This window comes from Mesocricetus auratus, unplaced genomic scaffold (assembly GCF_017639785.1).
Source record: "Mesocricetus auratus isolate SY011 unplaced genomic scaffold, BCM_Maur_2.0 Super-Scaffold_100676, whole genome shotgun sequence".
Taxonomy (NCBI): Eukaryota; Metazoa; Chordata; class Mammalia; order Rodentia; family Cricetidae; genus Mesocricetus; species Mesocricetus auratus.
In genome coordinates, this window is record NW_024429266.1 from 57,581,511 (window position 1) to 57,588,747 (window position 7,237).

Consider the following 7,237-nt stretch of genomic DNA (forward strand, 5'->3'; position numbering starts at 1 on the left):
GGGTTCACAGTAATATTTGTCTACCTTTGTCTTTGCTCACTTTAAGCTTTAGCTTTTGGATAAACTAAGTAATACAAAACACTGTAATATTCTATAATGGAGTGTCTGATCCCCCAAGAGAGCTCCTTTCTCAAGATCAGATATTTAAACAAAAATTCTCATTCTCTCAGGGGCTTGAAGAAAGTTCCTGCTTGCTAAAAAAGGAGTCATTCTTATCTGTGGCAAGAGGAACTTGTGGCCCTTCTATTAACATATGACTGGTGTCTATGACTGTGTTAAGGTCAATGTTAGCTTCCTCAATCCCTGATCTCAAGCCACACCCCAGCTCATATGCCTCTTTTCTCTCACTTAATCTTATGTGCACTATAGAGTATAAAAGGTGTATTATTTTCTTTCTTTTTTCTTTTTTTCCAGTTTTTGTGTTTTTGAGACAGGGTTTCTCTGTGTAACTGCCTTGGCTGTCCTGGAACTCTCTTTGTAGGCCAGGCTGGCCTTGAACTCACAGCACTCTTTTTTCAATAAACAGGCAGTCATCCCAATTCAACCTCAGATTGTATCATATGGGTCTTGCCACCCCCCTCCACCCCGCCTTTGGGGCCTGAACCCTGCCAGAGCTGTCTCAGGCATGACATTTATAATCATTTGACTTACAGAATGTTGCGAAGTGTATGAGAACTTCAAAGGTTTGTGTTTGGCCCAGATTCTTAAATCAGAAAGGTGGGGGGTCAAGACTTAAGAGATGCACAAGTCTGTTGCTCTCCAAAGTCACAGAATTCCTGCCAGAGGAGTAATCACAGGCCAGGCTTGACAGCACAGGCCTATAATCTCAGCGCTTTAGGAGGCAAAAGCAAGAGAATCAGAAGTCAAATATTCCAGGCTGGGGGGGGGGTGGCTCATTGGTGAAGAGCACAGCACCTCTTACACTCACAGAGGACCCAAGTTCAGTTCCCAGCACCCCACAGCAGCTCACAAACTCACCACCGCTTGTAACTCTGGTTCCAGGGATCCAACGACCTTTGCTGATGAGATCAGATGTTTTCATGGTGGTATTGCTATAGACACTGATGCCCTCTTCTGGCCTTTCCTGGCATCAGACACACATGTGGCTCACATACAGAAAAAATACTCAAATGCATTAAAAAAAATCTTTAAAAAGATCAGAAATTTTACTAGGCAGTAGTTGCACTTGCCTTTAATCCCAGCATTTGGGGGGCAGAGACAGGTGGATCTCCCTGAGTTCGGGCCTCAGACATCTTGAAAAGAGAAAAGAAGTAATCTTACTCTTTTGATGGAGATAGGCGTCTTCCCTTCTTACTAAAATGCCATTCTGATTGTAGTTTCTCAGGGAGAGAGTTATAAACATGAGACAAGAAACCGTATTTAGAGTCTGGAAATCTAAGCCAGATGGTGGTGGTAGCTCACAATTTAGTCTCAGCACTCAAGAGGCAGAGGCAGGTGGATGGGTCTCTATGAGTTCAAGGCCAGCCTGGTCTACAGTGTGAGTTCCTGGACAGCCAGAGCTGTTATACAGAGAAACCCTGTCTCAAAAAACTTGAAAAAAGCCAGGGTGATAGTGGTGTGTGTCTTTAATCTCAGCACTCAGGAGGCAGAGGCAGGCAGATCTCTGTGAGTTTGAGGCCAGTCTGGTCTACAGAGAGGGTTCCTAGACATCTAGGACTGTTACACAGAGAAACCCTGTCTTGAAAAAACAAACAAACAAACAAACAAACAAACAAACAAACAGGAGGGGGTGGATTCTGGAAATCTGAATTGCTCACACAGACTGGGAATGGAGTTTGGAAGCCAGGAACAGTGGTCACCTTTGTACGGTCACTGCCACTCTCTTGGTGGGTATCTGTCTCCCTCATTTTTAACTTTTGCTTCTCATCTTTTATCCTGAATTTTTTGAGCCTGCAGAAGAAAAAAATTCACACCACTTTGCTCTTTCACTGGTTTATCAATTACGATGGCTAGTCTTGATTGTCAACTTGATAGAATTTAGAATCACCATGTAGAGGGCAGGAGGTCTTCATGCTCACAGATGAACACTGTCGAAACCAGGAGTATTAATAATGCAGGAGTGTCTACTTAATGAAGGAAACAAATACCCGTTTTCCACCCAGAAAACTGGGAGTAGATATATTGTCACTGACCTAGTGATCGTTGCTATCTGGAGAGCCAGACCTCACCCAAGTCCTCCAGAATGCTTATCCTAGACTTCCATCCCTAGATTTTTATCTTTCGCTCTAGTTAATAGAGTTCATTCTTAGGGGAGATGTCACACGTATTTTATAGCCTTCTGACCTCTGCTATCTCCATCAGAGACCACAGCAGATCCTAGGCCCTAAGCTATAGAACCATCTTCATGGTCACATGTGCTTTGAAGGAGTTTCTATGCAGTCAAAGCTATATTGTAAACCTGGAATTTTAATGGCTATTACCTGGAAACTTTTCCAAATTGTACTGCTTAAATATGGTGGCAATCTGCAGTTACCTGTTGTTAGACTCTCTGGAAGTACCAACTAAGTTGGGGTGAGCAGTTTTCCTTCTTGTCTCTCCAGCTCTCCAGGTTCATTTCCCTGCCTACCATGACACTTGCAGGGACCCCCCCCCCAGGAACAGACTTGCAGGCATAATTTGAGGGAGTTTCTAGATTAGATTAAATTAGGTAGGAAGACCCACATTACATACATGTATGCAACACCATCCTATGGCCTGGGGTCCGGGACTAAATACAAAGGAGAGAGCAGGCGGACCACCAGCCTTCATTGCTCTGTGTTTCCTGACGGTCAACACAACGCTACTAGTTTCTGCCACTATAACTTCTCTGCTAGGGTAGAATGTACCCTGGCACTTCCTATAGGATCAAGTAATTCACACTTTAAAGAAAATTGGTCTCAATTTTAACATATCATCTAATAATATGGATTTCTCCTTCTTTATAGGTCTCCAAATACTTTTTCTCATGTCTCCCCACCTCTGATACAGAATCCAGTGCCGGCTCATGGATGGCATTTAGTTATTATCTGTAGTCTGTATTTGTCTCCCTGTGTCTCTCTGCCTCTGTTTCTTCTTTTTGCAGTGATGAAATGGAACCCGGAGCCTCATGCATATTAGGCAAGCATTCTGTGAACTACATCTTTACTCTCTCAAGTTTCTTATAATCCAAGACTATGATGAGCCCATTATGGGACTCAGTAGCCATGTGTTGCTATTTACATTTAAATTAATTTAAAAAGAATAAATTTTTTAAAAAGTTCATCAATTACCTAACCATTTTTTGTTGTTGTTTATTTTTATTTGTATCAGTGTCTGCCTGAATGTGTGTGTACTACATGCATGCAGTTCCTACAAAGACTAGAAGAGGGATGGTTCCTCTGGGCCTGGGTCACAGACAAGTGTGATCTGCCATGTGGCTCCTGGGAATTGAACTTGGGTCCACTGAAAAAACAGCCAGTTCTCGAAAAACCAAAGGGAAAAAAAGTCTCCTCTCCAGTTGCCAACCTACTTTTATTTTGTTTTGTTTTTGGAGACAGAGTTTCTTTGTGTAGCTTTGGAGTCTGTCCTGGAACTTGCTCTGTAGACCAGGCTGGCATCAAACCCACAGAGATCTACTTGCCTCTGCTTCCCTGGTGCTGGAATTAAAGGCATGCGCCACCACTGCCTGGCCCCCAACCTGCCTCTTAAATACCTTTGGCTAGTAGCTACTATGTGGGGCAATACGGGTATTTTAATGATTAGCCTATGTTTTCATTTTTTGTGCATGTGTACATGCATATGTATATAGCTGAGTGTGTGTCATGGTGTGTGGCAGTCAGAGGTCAAACCTGGGGAGTTAATTGTCTCCTTCCACCATGTGAGTATCAGTGATCAAATTCACTGGAGCTGAAAACATCTTTACTCACTGAGCCGTTCACTGAGCCAGTTAATTTCTACCTCAGTCCTTGTCCTTCTGTTTGACTTTTGGTCACTTAATTGTGTGACAGTAATTATTTAATGCACAAATAACCAGCCTGTTGTGTTTGTTCCTTGAGACAAGTTCTCATGGAGCAGCCCGGGTGACCGGAACTGTTTATATAAAATAAATAATTATGCACATAATCATATATATAACTTATATAGCATATAAGCAATTATAGCATATAAGGTGATCCAACAGATAGCCCAGCAATCCAGAGGGAAAGGACAGACCCAGAGAAGGGAAGGTTGTGGGTTTTCTGTAGGCGTATAGCTCCGCTGATGTGCTTTGGCTGGCCTGGAACTCTCTCTCTCTCTCTCTCTCTCTCTCTCTCTCTCTCTCTCTCTCTCTCTCTCTCTCTCTCTCTCTCTCTCTCTCTCTGTGTGTGTGTGTGTATGTGTGTGTGTGTGTGTGTGTGTGTCTATCTCAAATAGCATTGCCTTTCTTTCCCAAGAGAAAGCCAGCAGCTGGGCTTTCTGTCTCCCAAAACAAACCAGTCTAGTCCAGTTAGTTACTTGATGGAAAGTCTCACATTGTGGATGGTCTGATTGTTTCCTCAAGATTAATGAAACCGGAAAAATATTTTTGGCAAATGCCTTCCTCAGAGGATGTGGTATGCATTTTAGTATGTTGCTACTGCCAGGCAACTATTGGTGATGCCTACAGTATGCACTCAACCAACACTTGCCAAAGAAATGACCTTGTTACAGGCAATTGCCTAAGAGCTTAGGCGTTTGGCTTCAAATATTCAGACCTTGGAAATCCATCACTGTCCTAGAAAAGAGTGAAAAATTGTGTTGGAACATGTAAGGTGACCCAACAAATGGCCCAGGAGACCCAGAGAATGCTGTGGGTCTTCTGCAGGTATAAAGATAGCCCCAGGCTCTCCTGAGCATGGTTTGTCGTTATGCATGGAAATCAAGCATTGCAACAACTGAACTACATTTCCAGTCCCAATCCTGGTGTTTTGGTGACTGTTGTTGGGAAAGAAGGCAGGTTGGTGAAATGCCTGTGGCCCAGCTAAGTCATCAGTTGGAGGCGCCACGGCAAATGTAACTAAGGCTGAGAAGCTTAAGGGCTACTCTACTGACCACTCCTCTGCCAGTCTGTGCCCATATCCAGGATAAGTTTTGAGCCTGGGTTTAGTTAAGGGAATCATTGAAAAAAGTTTCTTTTACCACATTTGTTGCCAGATTATCTCATTCATCAAAAATCCCCCCTCTTCTTCCAAATAAGGATTAGAGAAAAAAAGAGAGGAAGGGGCAGAAGCTGGAGTGCAATTGAGGTTTAAAAACCTAGTGTGTGGTCACAGCTGCCAACAAGGCTTTGGGAAAGCGGCATCGGTCGAAGGGAGGAGTCAGGAGGGGGCTGTTCTAGTTTCTGCTGTCCTTTTTTTGAACCTGTTTCCTTAGAAGTGAGGAAATAGAGATCATCATTCCTGTAGGCCATCCAAAGTTGTCCATGGAAACTGCCCTTCCCAGGAGCTTGGAAATACTAAGAACTATATGAGCTGTAAACATACCTACAGGATCGTTGATCTAAAAGGAAGTGGTTCAGCGTGAATGCCAAGAGAGGAGCCTCTGCAAGAATCCTGGCCACACATCTTAGGGCTCCATCTGGCAGAGGGACCAGTCTTCCAGGAATATCTGTTCCTCTCTTAGGTGTCTCTATTGTATACCTGTGCTGCTAACCAACATGGACAGCTGCCCTTGAATTCTGAAGTACCAAAACCAACATCTCTGTTAGTATTCCTACTGTTAGGAGTACCTACTGATCGGGTGTTTGCCCATGAAGCTAGTTTCTAGAGAAGGATTGTGCCTACCAGGCTAACATCTGTCCTGTTCACTGACTACTGGTGTCTAGCCTATGTACACATCTCTAGGACTTTGTGGGTCCAAGTCAAACTCCCTGTATGAAATGATTCCCGAGTTTTGGAAATTGAGACTGGGCTCAAGGCCATGATGCATTTAACCATTGAGAGCCTCTAAGCAGCTGGGTGGCCTCTTCACTGTGGGACACTGAGCTCCATTTCATTTATCCCCACTCTATAGTCTAGGTATTTTTCTTTTCATGTTGCTTCTAAAAATTCAACCCGTTCAACTCCCTTTACGTCATCATAATAGTAAAAGTTTCTGTTTATGGAATTTTTTGTCTGCTCAGCAGCCACATGAAGTCATTAATGTCCAATTTGGGGGCTTATAAACTAATTATGATCAAAAGCTGGGATCCAAGTCTTTGTCTGTCTACTTCTAATTACTAGTATTTTAAGACATTAAGTTGTGTATGTGGGTTAGGGAGATTTCCCAGGAGCAACTATCTCCCATGTGTTTTCTTATTCTGAAAGTGGGCAAGAGGACGACCCTTTATCTACTGAAGTTAAAAGAATAAGAATTTGATCTGATGAAGGCAGTGTCCAGTTTAGAGTAGAACTTTTTTGGTAAGCCTAATTCATCCAGAGAATTCTGGCTACCATCTTTCACCTTGATAGAGGAAAAAGATAACCTAGATGCTAAGCCAATAAGGAATACTGACCACAGAGGCATGGCTGGGCACACTATGAGCTCTGTCTTCTATAACATAGGAGGCACAGGGAGAGAGTGAATGGTGATCCTTTTGTCTTAGGAATAGGTCTCCACGAGTCCTCAGGGAAGTGGTGTCTTAGCAGGTGTGTTTCTAAGTATCTACTGGGAAACACTGTCTATTCCAAACATTTGCCGGGAAAGCTAACTGTACCAGTACTAAGCCCACAGCACACAAGAGTTGCTGCCGAATGCATCCCAGTCTCAGAATCAGCCTCTTACAGCCCTGGACCAGAGCTAACTATTCAAAATAGCTGCAGATTTTGTTCCCTCTCCTCTCCTTCCCCCTCCCCTCTCCCTCCTCCTGTATTTTATGTTTGCTTAGTTTTGAAGATGATGCTTCAATATGTGGCCATGGCTGGTCTGGAACTCACTATGTAGACCAGGCTGGCTTTGAACTTGGGGAAATCCTCTTGCCTCTACTCTGTGGCTTTGGAGGCTGTCCTGGAACTAGCTCTTGTAGACCAGGATGGTCCTCGAACTCACAGAGACCTGCCTGCCTCTGCCTCCCAAGTGCTGGGATTAAAAGCGTGAGCCACCGCCGCCCGGGATGTGTATTTTCTATTATTCTCTCTAAGGTGGTTCCTTGCTTGTCACATTAGCCCCTTCCCACTTCTGAGGAGAGAGTAGGACCACAGAAGGGGGTCCAAGAAAATGGTTGAGGCTGCTTTTTTGACGAGACACACGGCACTACCAACCA